At 36.5% G+C, this 15686-nt stretch overlaps 1 long non-coding RNA gene across 1 annotated transcript in view; it reads left to right on the plus strand.

Moving 5' to 3' along the window:
* Gm33963 overlaps window positions 1-14627 on the plus strand; it is a 106694-nt gene extending 92067 nt beyond the window's left edge. The window contains exon 3 of the long non-coding RNA XR_388578.3: window positions 14572-14627. This is a non-coding gene — a long non-coding RNA (predicted gene, 33963). The remainder of the gene's footprint in view (window positions 1-14571) is intronic.
* Window positions 14628-15686: the final 1059 nt, after the last annotated feature.

Consider the following 15686-nt stretch of genomic DNA (forward strand, 5'->3'; position numbering starts at 1 on the left):
AAATGAAAAATAAAGCAACAGCAACACAAAATAAAGCCAAGTAAGAACATGAGTAAAGCAAAGATCAGCTATCTATAAGATAGCTTTTTCTTTTCTCCTTTCATAGCAAGTCATTAGTCAGTGGCTTGCTTTTTCTGTGTGAGTTATTATCTACTAGAATGTGTGTTGCCAGACCCCAAAGACCTTAGCCAAAGTTATTGTAAACTCCCCAAAATCATTTAAATGTAAAAACTGGCTGTTGCTACCCTTCGAACTTTGCTTACGTGAACAATAAGTTTCCCATTCAATGCAAGAATCATAAATATTATTTGTTCATTGTTTGTGGAAGATACTAAAGAGCAGGATATATCTGGTTGTGCATATTTCTACAGTTGTAATTTTGACTGCTAACGGTATTAATGAGGTTTGTTTGATAACATCAAAGACATTGCCTAGGAAAAGTAAAATGTCAAAATCCTGCTTGGGTAGCACACAACAGAAGCTGCAACATGCAATCAAGACAGGAGACTAAGTGTTAGAGTCTCTTCTCTTTTTCTCTTTCTGAGTCTCTTGATTTCATTTGCATAACTAGCTCTTGATGAAGCGATTCCTAAGTTTTCAAGATATTATCATAGTGGCATTGATCAGTCTGTGTAAATCAGAACCCAGTAATTAAAATGCACATGGAGAGGTAGATGCAGATGGTAAAATTTGCAGCTTCACAAATTCAGTATCATTTTAAAAGTCCAGGGTTAGCAGCTGAAAGGACAGGTGACAGATGAGAGAGGAGAGCTGAGTCACCAGATGATGCTCGGATTCCAGTATAGCAAAGCTGTCTTCTTTCTCTATGAAGCTTCTACTCTGATAATTGAACTCACAGCATCTAACAGCATTTTCCTTGTGTTGACTTTCAGTGATATTTACCTTAGCTATCTATTTTTAAAAAGCATAATAATTCAAACTGTAAGTACAGATATATCTACTTAAGTAGTATTATGAATTTCAGGATGGAAAAACAATAGAAAGGATGTACAGGGAGATTTCAGAGTGAATTTTGTGTAACAATGCAATACTGTGTACTGACCAAAATAACTCATACTTTGTCCCATTCAGTCAATATTCATACCCTTTGCTGTGATATCTCTGGAATTTTATTGTATTCTTATCTTGCACATATTCCTCTGGCTTCTATAACTCACACTACAATATCATTCTACTTACACGCAGAATTAAAACTTCTAGGAGCTTGTGAGAGTTTTTGTTTTTTGGGATTTTGTTTGTTTGTTTTATTTTTTAAATTGATATGTAGCAGTATGTTGAGTAAGTCCAGTTTCAGGACTTGGATATGGATATTATTGACCTGCTATTTATAAAATAGGACAATGATGTAGTTGTCTAATTTTTAAGGTCTATATTTTTGTCCTTTCACTAATAACCATTTGACCATATGAAAGAACTTCATCCTCCCCCCCATGGAAGATTTATGTAGCAAAAACACTTATTAACACACTCTGCATAGAATATTTACTCCTATTTTTGACAGCTTTTTGTTTAAATAAATACCACTTTCTGTCTACCATATATCTACCATGATATGCTACTTGTCACAATATTGTTATTGTTAGTAGATACAGTTTTTATACATTTTACTTAGAAAAAAAAGAGCCTGGGGTTTACCAAGTAAGTAAAAAGGAGTTACCTCCCACCTACCACAGGTAAATGGCATGCACAGAGGTGTGCATTTAGTTACACACAAAATGTCAACTCTTTTAAATTGTTCAATAAATATTTGTTACACACATTTTAGCTACAAAAGTAACGTGATACACAGTAACATGGAAGCAGGGATGACCACTACCCTGGAATAATTCCATGTCTTTATAGGAGAGGTGACCAAATCTGTTAAGTGAAATTCTGGGACAGAGGGAACAAATAATGAGGGCACATGTTGTTTAAGGGTCTAGAGAAGGCTCTGTTGCACAAAGAAACTGTAGCTGTAACAATAGACCAGGTATGACAACTGAGTAGAAAACTAGCAGGCACTGAATGCAGGCTTTAGGAAGTGCCTGGAGTACAGGAATTTCTTTTCTTTCTTTTTTCTTTTTTTATTTCATGTTTTCTTTTTCTTTCTTTCTCTCCTTTTCTTTCTTTCTTCCTTTCTCTCTTTCTTTCTTCCTTTCTCTTTCGTTCTTTCTTTCTTTCTTTCTTTCTTTCTTTCTTCCTTTCTCTTTCTTTCTTTCTTTCTTTCTTTCTTTCTTTCTTTCTTTCTCTCTTCCTTTCTTTCTTTCTTTTTCTTGATTCTCATCTCTAGCTTTCTTGACTTCCTTTTTTGGATATTTTCTTTATTTACATTCCAAATGTTATCCCCTTTCCAGATTTCACCTCCAGAACCCTCTTATCCCATCCTCCCTCCCCCTGCTTCTAAAAGGGTGTTCCCCCATCCACCCACCCACCCACCCACCCATTCTTGCCTTCATTTCCTGGCATTCCCCTACACTAGGGCATCAAATCTTCACAGGACCAAGGGCCTCTTCTCCCATTGATGCCCGATAAGGCTGACATCTGAGTACAGAGCTTTCTAGTTGGCAAAGGTCAGCACACAGCCAACAACTAGTACACTGACTAACTCTGAGCACTCAGCAAGGCGTTGACTAGCCAGAAGATACAAATACTATTTTCTAATCATTTCTTAAAGACTCAGTACTATTCTATTTTAAGATTTCGTGTGTGTGTGTGTGTGTGTGTGTGTGTGTGTGTGTGTGTGTGGTCTACAAGTACACCTTTGCACCATGGAACCATGGGCATACAGTACCTGCAGCAGCCAGAAGAGGGTGTTGGATTCTCTAGGGTTAAAGATGGTTGTTTGCATCCATGAAACAGAACCCAGGTTCTCTGCAAGAGGAGCATGCATTCTTAACTATTGGACCAGCTCTGTAGCTCCTCTCAGGGTATTGGGTTTGCCATAATTTAGAAATTCTAGGATGAGCATCTTTATGGTGACCACAACAGCTACTAAAAGTGATGTGTGCATATTTGTTTGTTGTTGATTTGCAACCTTGAATATTAGTACTATCACTACAGAAGCAAAAAAAAAAAAAATTAAGTAATCTGTTTTACTTAATTACTTCATCAAAACTATACTGATTGTGTATTCCACTTACTTGCAAGTTAATTTTAAGCCTCTCCCACTGCAGACTTTATGGGTGTTTGAAGAGCTGATTCTTTACATTTGTACTTATCAATGTTCTTACCAATGCTAATTATAATTTTTCTACAGAGAGAATGGACCATTCTTTCAATGCATTTGTGAAATTCATATATAAAGCAAACACTAGACTTTTAATGAAAATCTTTCAGTGTTTAATGAAATATATTTTGCTTATATTCAAGTGTACTCACACTTCTTATAAAATCAAATCACTCTGATCATATCTGCCACTTTTTTTTTTAACCATGCTTTTGAATTTTTCAGGCATCATGGTTTGGACAAGATTCAGTCTTTATGTTCTCTACCTAAAGTGTCCTGTTTCTTGGAGGCCTGCTCTTTTCTGAAGAATGAGAGTGGGTCTGGGGGAAAGCTATGTGGGGTAGAGCTGGAAGGAATGGAGGAGGAGAAACCATATTGCATTAGAATGGTAGTATAGTATAGTGTATTGTTACTGTAGTGTATTGTATTAGAAAGGAATCTATTTTTTTAAAATAAAAAAAAACACTGTTTAAGGCTTATATAAATCACTGCCATCACCTTTCTGGATTTATTGTCACCCTTGCTTATTAATCTGTCACACTGAACTTCACCTGCCTTCATGCCTGATACTCCCCACTTTCCTCTGGGCCACTGTTTTTCTCTTCTCTCTTGATTTCAGTGTCAAACCTCCTAGGACTTACTCTGTGGCCTCCTGGGGTTGCACACATTGATCTAAGCCTCTACTCCACTGATTCTGTGCTTGCAGCACATGGTTACCTTTCATAGGGTTCACGTCCAAGTCCTTCTGTTTGCTCATGTGAAATTCTAATAAACCAATTACAATGGTATTGTCCAAAATTAAATCCTTACCATTGGTTGATTGCACAGAGCTGCTCAACATAACTTTCCCAATTCCACTAAATGCCAACTTAATCTTTTTCAGTTATTGAACACAAACATCCTAGAGTTTTACTTGAAATTCCCATTTTTCACATATCAAATCCAATATTAGGAAGCCTACTTGGGATTAATTTGAAAATACATCCTGTGACCCAGTAAAAAGTGGAAGTAAAAGAATACATATTTCACAGAAGGTGAATCTTTTAATAGCCCTTCAATTGATGGAAAGATGTTCAATTTCATTCATAAGAAGATAAATGAAAACTAAAAATACCCTGATACACTATTCCTCATACATAATGTTGGAAAAAGTTCAAAAACTTAACAGTACAGTCTATTGAAAGCCTGTAGAAAAACCAGGATGTTTATATATTTAATTTTAGTGTTGCAATATTTTATAGTGAACGTGGAAAGGAACTTTGCAATATTGATCAGATACACTGCATGGAGACATCTTCTCTTTTGTACAATAATATTACACTAAGGAGCATACATATTCATATATATGCATAAGTAAACACATAAACTTATTAAGAAATTATAACTAAAATATTTAATATTTTCTGACCCTATTTTATTTATAAGATCATAATATTCAGTTTATAATGTGTCTCTGTGGGTATGTTTCTGTGTGAAAGAAAGAGAGACAGAGAGGCGGCTCTGGATGGTTTAAATATATGTGTGCATGTGTCTTCTCACATACAAAAGTATGCAGGTAATTGCAGCAGACGAATATTGAAAACATATCAAATGTTAATCTATTAAAGATTGGTTGGCAAAATTATAGCATGCCTACTTATGAAGTATCATATAGTTATGAGAGGAAAGTTACAACATATTTTATATGTGTATTACTTTTATGAACATATTTTGGGAAGCAATGACAAAGCAAATGAACAAAGGTTGAAAGTACATGGGTTTCATTTGGATATTATTTATTTGATCGTTTCTTTTTGAGACTGTGTCTTATTATGTAACCATGGATTTACAGAGATCCACCTACCTCTGCTTTCTAAGTGATGTCATTAAAGGCATGCACCATCATGCCAGGGTATTTTTTTTTAAAGATAGATTAATAAATTGCAAAAGAAAGTACAGGGAGGGATGGAGAGATGGCTCAGTGGTTAAGAGCACTGACTGCTCTTCCAGAGATCCTGAGTTCAATTTCCAGCAACCACATGGTGGCTCACAACCATCTGCAATGGGGTCTGATGCCCTCTTCTGGTGTGTCTGAAGAGAGCAATGGTGAATATAATAAATAAACAAATAAATAAATATCTTTAAATTTTCTTTTAAAAAGAAAGAAAGTACACGGAAATATTAGGAAGATCAACTTAAAAAGTTTGTATATAACAAGATCAGCAAACAAAGTTCTATAGGATCAATAAAGTCTGCTTCAAAGGTTATATACGGTTTGCTATGCATAGCCACATATATTTATTTATATAGTGTATATACATTGTTCATTGCTACTTTATTATTATTATACCAGACTGAACTGGTTGTCATAGAGACCATGATTTCTGCAGGCTGAAGAATTTATTCTATGGGCTTTTACAAATCCTGTCACCCTTTAATCTGTCAACTCAGAGGAATGTGTTTGCTGGTGGTGGGTACATTATTTATACAGAAATTGTAGCAAGGATACTGTACAGGATCTTCAATGTTCTACACAATGCCTTTTCAGCAAATGCACCCCACAAACTACTTGAATTTGTTAGTCTTTCACATCTCAGATGATTTGTGTAACTGAAAACTAAGAATATCTTTAATTGCATTTAGTCTTTAATCTGCAGACTTTCCTCTTGTCAATAAACAAAAGAATATAACTATAACTATATATAACTATATATAACTATATATATAACTATATATATATATATATACATATATATATATATATATATACTATTTCTAACATATACAATACTTAGATGCTCCAAAACTTAATCAGAGTATTGCATAGGTTATATGCGAACTTTTTTCTACTTTAACATGAGTGACAAGCATCTATAGATTTTGGTATCTGAGAGAGGTCCTGGCACCAAACTACTGATGATGTTGAGGAATAAATGGGCCTCCCTACCACCATTTCTTCTCCTACTCAGTCCACTCTACACACAGGGGTCTTCTTGGTCTTTCTCAAACATGCAGCTTCTGTCCCACCACTAGACTTTACACTCTGTTCTTTGTGCCACTCATGTTGCAATTTTTGGCTTTGTTGGTTTATTTGTCTGTTCTATTGAGTAAATAACTCTGAGTCTTGCACACATTAGTTAAGTGTCCTACCACTTAGATATACCCCTAGCATCTTCATCACTTTTTAATTCAAATATGATTAGTTTAATGGTTATTGCCTTGATTAATATAGTTACTTTACACATGGTTCAATTTCCTACTGACTGAACAGCTCTTCTTGCTCTTCTGTGATGTTAGTTGTTAGGACTCTATACATGTGTCTTTTTAAAGATTTTTGTATCTATTATCTATTATCATGACATGCTGCCAACATCTGGTGCATTCTTATAATTTGTCATTATAGATTTGTGTGTGTGTGTGTGTGTGTGTGTGTGTATACGTGTGCACGTGCAAATGTGTCTGAGATGCTTATTCACATATGTGCACATGCATATGGAGACCAGAAGTCAGGGTCAAATGTCTATCTCGTTTGTTCTCCACCTTACTGTTTTTCAAGGGAAAGTCTTGTATTGAACTTTCAGTAAGCATGAGAAAACCTCCTGTTTCTGCCTCTGCAATACTAGGATCACAGGCACATGCCCTGCACCAAGCTTTTTCTTGTATGATGGAGTTCTGAATTCAGATCCACATGACTATGTAGCATCGTTTCTAACTTCTCAGGACTATTTTTATTCTGTGTCCTCATCAGACAGTTATCTTTATTAATGCAATTTGTTGAAATGTATTTATTGATATAGTGCAAATCTATAATAGCTTTTGTAACTGACATACAGTAGTCTTCTCTAAAAATAAAAAAGTTTAATAGATTGAAGAGAATATAGTAGTGGATATATGTTACTCCATGCTGAATCTTCTTTTTCTACCTTGTATGAAATAGTGGCCTTTCCTTTGCAATTGAGACTATCAGGGTAGTGACTCTAAAATGTATTTTATTCCAGAAAGCAGATGGACACAGAACAAATCATTGCTAAGGAGTACTTAAATATGCCATACTTCGTTATAGCAATAACACTTAAGGAAACAATTGTATTTCATTAAGAAGACATCTGTCACAAAATAATAAAAAATATATTTTATAAGGGATAATGAATAATGTTGTACTGAACAATTTCATGGTCTTCAAAGAACTAAAAGAAATAAAAGATTGATATAAATATTCTTTGGACTGAGAATATACTATGTTTTATGTGATATTTGATATGAAATGTGAAAAAAATCATTTTCTTCTATAAAAGGGGTGCTCAATATATTTATAGAATGATCTATATTCCACCATATTTTACAATTCTAGGCTATTGCATTTTGGAAGATATTTGGCATTCATTAAGCAAACCGAAATCTAAATTTCAGAACTGAAAAGCTCTTGTGGACAGGGATTCCACTGGAGTGATGTGCAACAAGCTCCCTGAAAGAAGCTGACAGAGAAGATTCTCAATATTTAAACTACATTTCAAGTGCCACTGAGGGTTGGAAGTGATAGGCACTGGATAGTGACTGAAAACCAGAAACAAACATCTGTGTGACCAGAAAGCATAACAGTGAATCTCAGAGGAGGGCTCTCTTCATAAACTACGACAGAGGCCATTTAAATTAACATGCAGTATAAATGATTTAAACAACATTGAAGTCAGAAACAAATGTATAAGAATGGGGGTGTTTATGATGTCTTGTTATTTTTTTAGCCTTCTTCGTATTTTCTTTTTGTGTATAGTGTGTCTATACACATATTTGTAAGTGTGTGTGCACATGTGTCCACACAAAGAGGGATCTGGTAGAGACTGTGTGTCTTTATTACTCCCTCTCTCTACCTTACTGCTTTGAGGCAGAGTTTCTCCCTGAAAGGGAAGGTTGATGACTCTGCTACACTGGCTGCTCAGAAAGGATCCAGGATCCTCTTGTTTTCTCCCATCTAGCACTGGGATTATAGCATTACAGGCACACACCATTACACCTAGGCTTTGTTGTTGTTGCTTGTTGTTGTTGCTTTTGGTTTTTAGTGAGGGCTGGGGATCTGAACTCACGCCCTCATGCTTTCACTGAAAGCACTTTCCTGACTCAGAATCTCCCCAGCCTTACCTTCTGCTTCTGAGTCACTGCATATAAAAGGATTCACTGGACATTGACAAGGTGATGTAGCAACTGGGAAGGAGGAAATCATTTGAAGTATAAATAAATGAAATAACCAATAAAAATAAATAAAATTGTCTAAATAAAAAACAGATACAATAAAAAAAAGAAGTGCAACATAGAAAGAATCCACCTACACTCGATTTATGCTGTGTATGAATTCAGAAAAGTTTGATTAGATATTTATTTCATTCTTCTAGGGTGACCAGATATGAATTTCAGTTTCTAAGGCAGAGCTAAGTTTGTATGGGAGTGAAGTTTTTCAATTGGTTTTGGTTGATTTAAAAAATAATATATAATACTGAAGCCTGAACCACAATTAATTTATGTTCAAATAACAATGTATAAGCAAATCTATGTAACTAAACTAGCACACATAAAATGAACACATGAAGGACCTCTTCCTGGTTAACCATGTCATGTATACAATGTGTAGGAAATATTGTTTACAGTTATCTTAACTGTACAGGATTCCACAAAGTGACCAAAATTGTTGAAAATATAAGTAAAATACAAAACAAAATGTATTTTAAAATATAAGATAAAACATGATTTAAATTATATTTACCATATTTAATTTTATTTCCTAGTAGAGAAGTGACTTTTTAAAAAGGATATTTTGTGTGTGTGTGTGTGTGTGTGTGTGTGTGTGTGTGTGTAATTTAATGTGTGCGAGTGTTTTGTCTGCAGGTATGCATATGCACTGTGTGCATGATGCCTGGTGCTTACAGAGGCAGGAAGAGAGCACTGGATGATGCAAACATGGAGTTACACATGACAGTGAGCTACCATGTAGATCCTAGAAGCAAACATATGTCCTGAGGAAAAGAAGAAAGTGCCCTTAACTGCTGAGCCTTCTTGCTAGGCTCAGAAACAAACTTATTTATAATGTTGAGTTTGTTTCTTCAAACTCCAAGCTGAAGGTTCTTCTCATCCAAAAAACTGAGTATTTTTACTTATAAAAATTTTAAAGTGTGTGTTTCCATATATGCAATGTTTCTCAATTTCTGCATTTCCTTCCCTTTCAATCATTTGGTTTCAGCCAGGAGGTGGTGGCGCATGCCTTTCATCCCAGCACTTGGGAGGCAGAGACAGGTGGATTTCTGAGTTCGAGGCCAGCCTGGTCTACAAAGTGAGTTCCAGAACAGCCAGGGCTATACAGAGAAACCCTGTCTCAAATAAATAAATAAATAAACAAACCAACCAATCATTTGGTTTCTGGTGAGGCTGTAGATGTGTTTAGATAACTACTTCAACTACACAGCTTACATCAGTATCACATTAAGTATTTGAGCACTGAAGATAAATAACAAGTATTTGTGTTTTAATTTTACAAAGCAAATAATCATTTAAAGTTATTACATAACAAAATTTGCTGTTCAGATAATTATGTTTAGAAAACCCCAGCATTTCTTACTGTTACAGAAGTTTCTGAAATTTTGTAAACAGAGTACAGTGCTGAGGCAGGAGAAGAGCCATGCACAGACCGTAGGACATCATCCCAGGATACGCCCAGCCATTACTGAAGACACAGAGAAGGTCAAGAGAGAACTAGAAGCTCAAGCTGCCTTAACAGAGTGACCCAGGCTGTGTGGCCAATTGACGCTTTTTATATTGGAAATTTTCTGTATTTATATTACAGATGTTATCCCCTTTCCAGGTTTCCCCTCTGGAAATCCCCTAGCCCATCCTCTTGTCCTGCTTCTCTGAGGGTGCCTTTCAGAGGCAGTTTCCCCAGGGGTAAGATATCAGCAGCCTTCATTTCCACTAAATCCTCTCTCCCCAGCTTGTACAGGGCTTCTCTCTTCCCTGCTTCGGGTCATTCCTGTATGCACTCTAATTTCCTGGTCTTATAAGGACACCAATTGGGTTGTATTAGAGTCCATTCAACCAGTCTCTCTTGTATTTAATTACCTCTTTCTTTAAAACCTATCTCCAGATATGGCCACATTGTGCGGCAAAAGACCTCAGAGTTCCAATGTATGAATTTTAAAGAAACACGATTCTTCTCATAATAGCCTTCTTTAAAATTGTAGTAAGCCATAAAATGTCACATATCTTAATAATTTACCGCAGATGAAACTGGCGATTCCTTCCCTATTCCTCCTTACTGTTCCTGCCCTTTAAAAAATATGACTTTGCTTGGAAAGATGAACTGGTAAAATCTATTCGATCTAAGTCCTTTAAATAACTTGAAAGAACCTTTGGAGCACACTCATGAATCATGTTCTTAGTTTTACTTATGTCAAAATCCATTTGGGGACACTTTTTTTTCCTGAAAATGGTTAATGATCCATGTACTATCTGACAGTTGAAAATTACTTCGATATCTAGTCCACATTTGTGGCCACATTTCAGGGGGACATTTTAATTCTACTGTGGAAACTTGAAATCTTGACATGCTATTAAAAAAGGAAGAGCAGAAAAGATGTCAAACCATAGCAAGACTCTGTATGGTTTAAACTGAGTTTCAGCTTTTCTAGCTTTAGTGGTTTTACCTTTTCTGTATTGCATATGTAGCTCTTTTACCAAATACTATTTTTCTAGTTTTCATTCAAGGCCTTCCTATATTCCTTGGAGAAATTATTTAGAATACATTGAGAGATTACCAGGGAGACATTAGGCTGCAATTTTTTTTCAGGGATTCTTCCATATTTTTTCTTTATTTTATTTTACATATGTTTTTCAGTTATGAACTTAGTTCTCATAACATAACCTTGCCTAAGAAATACTCTATTCCTGTGATACACTTGTAAACCAATATACATTTAAACAATTAGAAGTCTGTTAAATCTTAATTTTTTATTTTATTTTATTTTAATCAGGTATTTTTGTCATTTACATTTCCAATGCTACCCCAAAAGTCCTCCACCCACCACCACCACTCCCCTACCTACCCACTCCCACTTCTTGGCCCTGGTGTTGCCCTGTACTGAGGCATATAAAGTTTGCAAGACCAATTGGCCTCTCTTTCCACTGATGGCCGACTAGGCAATCTTCTGATACATATTATATTAGATTCTACCATAGTTCAGTAAGATCTCAAAGAAATTAAAATTAGACACCAAGCCACTAAAAGACCACTCATGTGGACTGGAGAGATGGTCCATCTGTTAAGAACATTGAGACCTTTCAGAGGTCATGAGTTTAATTCCCAGAAACCACATGGTGATTCACAACCATTTGTCATGTGCATCCTATGTTGTCTTCTGCTGTGTCTGAAGACAGTGACAGCATACCCACATATATGAAATAAATATGGCCAGAGAAAGTGAGGCCAGAGCAAGCAGGGCTAGAAAAATGAAAAGATCACTCATGTAGCAGGGCACTTAGAAACATCTATAGGTTGATAATAGTTGGATATGTGTAAATTTAGTGATGGCCTCTCTTGGGATTTGCAGCTTGGACAGTTGTTAGTGGATAAGAACCAGGGACTACTTTATGCAATTTAGACTGAAATGACAGATACCTCACACAGCTTTTTCTCCACACCATATGAACTGGTAGACAATTTTGAAAATATTAGTAAATAGCATCTTTTAATACCTAACTTTATGAGGTATATTCTGGTTTTGCTTTTGACAATTTATGGTTATACCATGCCTATAGGGTGACAATAATTAACAGAACCCAGTTATGAGTATGCTGCTTTGAATGTAGATGGACATAGAGAAGCAAAATAATAACAAATCTGGAAAGGAGACGTTGTAGATATGTAAGCTTGCTGATTTTTAGTAGTAACCTTGGAATCTGGGCCTCACAGTACCTCTAGAGGTACTAAAATAGCTGAAGTGGACTCTGAAGGATTTGAGGGCACATGCTGCCTCTCTTCTAAGTTTGCTCTAACATCTAACCCTCCAATGGCACACTGCATCCAGAACTCTAATTCTACCATGGTGTATCTGAAAGACCTTAATTTTCCCTTAACAAGTCCCTTCCCTACCCTGCAAGAGAGAGCTAATGATTGTATACTCATGGTGATTATGTGGGCACTACTGAAAGAAATAAATGAGATTACACGTGGAACAGCAAGATGAATAACTTGGTGTGACTCTAACTAAGCAAGTGAAAGATATGTATGATAAGAACTTCAAGTCTCTGAAGAAAGAAGTGGGACCTCATAAAATTGCAAAGATACTTTAAGGCAAGGGACACTGTCAATAACACAAAAAGGCAACCAACAGATTGTGAAAAGATCTTTACCAATCCTAAATCCAATAGAGAGCTAATATCAAATATATACAAAGAACTTAAGAAGTTAGACTCCAGAAAACAAATAACCCTATTAAAAATGTGGTACAGAGCTAAACAAAGAATTCTTAATTGAGGAATACCAAGTGGCTGAGAAGTACCTAAAAAAATGTTCAACATCCTTAATCATCAGGGAAATGCCAATCAAAACAACCCTGAGATTCCACCTCACACCAGTCAGAATGGCTAAGATCAAAAATTCAGGTGACAGCAGATGCTGGTGAGGATGTGGAGAAAGAGGAACACTCCTCCATTGCTGGTGGGTTTGCAAGCTGGTACAACCACTCTGGAAATCAGTTTGGCAGTTCCTCAGAAAATTGGACATAGTTCTACCTGAAGACCTGGCAATATCATTCTTGGGCATATACCCAGAAGATGCTCCAACTTGTCATAAGGATACATGCACCACTATATTCATAGTAGCCTTATTTATAATAGCAAGAAGCTAGAAAGAACCCAGATCTCCCTGAACAGAGGAATGGATACAGAAAATGTGATACATTTGCACAATGGCGTACTATGCAGCTATTAAAAACAATGAATTCATGAAATTCTTAGATAAATGGATGGATCTGGAGGATATCACCCTAGGCAAGGTAACCCTATCACAAAAGAACATACCTGATATGCACTCACTGAAAAGTGGATATTAGGCCAGAAGCTCAGAACACTCAAGATACAATTTGCAAAACACATGAAACTCAAGAAGGAAGACCAAAGTGTAGATACTTTGATCCTTCTTAGCAGAGGGAACAAAATAACCATGGAAGGAGTTACAGAGACAAAGTTCGGAGCAGAGACTGAAGAAATGACAGTCTAGAGACTGCCCCACCTGGGGATCCATCCCATAATCAACCACCAAACCCAGACACTATTGCTGATGCCAAAAAGAGCTTGCTAACAGGATATAGTGTCTATTAAGAGGCTCTGCCTGTGCTTGAAAATACAGAAGTGGATGCTTGTAGCTACCCATTGCACAGAGCACAGGTCCCCAATGAAGGAGCTAGAGAAAGTACCCAAGGAACTGAAAGGGTTTGCAGCCCCCTAGGAGGAACAACAATATGAACTAACCAGTAACCCTGAGCTCCCTGGGACTAAACCACCAATCAAAGAAAACACATGGTGGAACTCATGGCTCCAGGTGCATATGTAACAGAGGATGGCCTAGTCAGTCATCAATGGGAGGAGAGCCCCCTGGTCCTGTGAAGTTTCTGTGCCCCAGTATAGGGTAATGCCAGGGCCAGGAAGCAGGAGTGGGTGGGTTGGCAAGCAGGGGGAAGTGGGAGGGGAGAGGCAATTTTCGGAGAGGAAACTAGGAAAGGAGATAACACTTGAAATGTAAATAAAGTAAGTATCTAATAAAACATTCCAAAAAAAAAAAAAAAAAAAAAAAAAAAAAAGAAGGGTTGCATCCTAGAAACTCAGTGGGAAAAGATGACATAATAGCTTCCAAGACAGTGGTTGTTACTAGGAGCTGATAAATCTCAAGTTCAAATGGTCTCTTGCTGGGGCAGTGGTTGTGCATGCCTTTAATCCCAGCATTTGGGAAGCAGAAGCAGGCAGATTTCTGAGTTCTAGGCCAGCCTGGTCTACAGAGTGAGTTTCAGGACAGCTAGGGCTACACAGAGAATCCCTGTCTCAAAAAAAAAAAAAAAAAAAAAAAAAAAAAAAAAAAAAACAGAAAAAAAACTCAAACAGTTTTTTTCTACTTCCTTACTGAATGACTGAAGACAAAGGTTATTATCTCACATGTGAACATATCTATGGATTATATTTTCAATCAGAATGAAAAACTATCAAAGCAGAAATAAGAAAACATAAGTTGACTTGGATTTGTAAGACTGTTTATTATTATCGTCCTTGTATCCTAGTAATCCTTTCTGCATTATCTCTGAGGAATAATGACACAACCCTTTCTTTAATCCTAGAACTTCTGTGCTTTCCTCCATTGACCAGGGATTCCTACCTCATCAGGAAAATGCAGGTATGAGAGTATGTTCAAAGTGCCTATCTGGTTGCCTGGCTAATATTACTATTCTACCTAGTAAAGACAGATACATACTATTTTATTCCTTCTAAGAAAATAATGTGCTTAATCCCTTAGCAATAGAACATGTTATGTTATTTTGGGAGGGGGAGATTATTATTTTTGAGAAAATGTGGTTGGGTTTTAAGAGAAGTAGATGATTTCTCTAGGTGCTGTGCTAATTACATTTCAGGAGGCAGTAGGGCTGACACCCCAAACTTGTGGACAATGCCCCCTTTCTCATCCCTGAACTTTTCACAGCTCATATCCTGTGCTTGAAACTTAGATTGCTTGAGATTCTGGAAGAAAGCACACTATACCATTTCCCTACAGAATTTACATTAAATTTCAACTTACCTCCCTACAGTACTGGAATATTGTAAGCAAACACAAAGCTGCTCTGTTTCTATACTTACATTGTCATTCGAAATCCCCCTGGTGATCCTATGTCTTATCTGGGCAGTGTGCCACAATTTAGTAGAGAAACGCAACTACTGAGTGTTTAAAGCAACATTTTTGTCATTCCCACAGGGTGTTATTTCTCAATCCTTTCTTTCTAGTTAGCCATCCAAGGAGCTTTGATCCCAGTTACCAGCTGTTTCAGTGTAATAGAAACATCATAGGGATGCTGTATATTTAACTGTGGTTGTGTGAATGTTCATGTATCTCCAATCACGGAAAGAAGAAAGTAGGTTGCTCTCCTTACCACCAGTACCACCACCAAACACTGAGCATCAGGGATCATATTCCCAGAAAAGAATCTGTTCCCCAGAGGAATACTAAAATTGTGATGTTTGTTATCTGGGGATGGGGGCTAAGGAGAGGTAAGGGATAGAATAAGCCTTAATCTCTTAATGTGATCAGATAGACTTCCACTTGGGATGCCAATTGGCAAGGATAAACTCAAAAAAAAAAAAATCCTGCACTCAGGCAATTTTAAAATTAAAATGTAATTGTTACCAAGAGATTGCTTTGCTTCTTTCTATATGAAACTGGTGGTCTCAAACCTACAGACAT

Source organism: Mus musculus, chromosome 11 (assembly GCF_000001635.26).
Source record: "Mus musculus strain C57BL/6J chromosome 11, GRCm38.p6 C57BL/6J".
NCBI classification, from domain to species: Eukaryota; Metazoa; Chordata; class Mammalia; order Rodentia; family Muridae; genus Mus; species Mus musculus.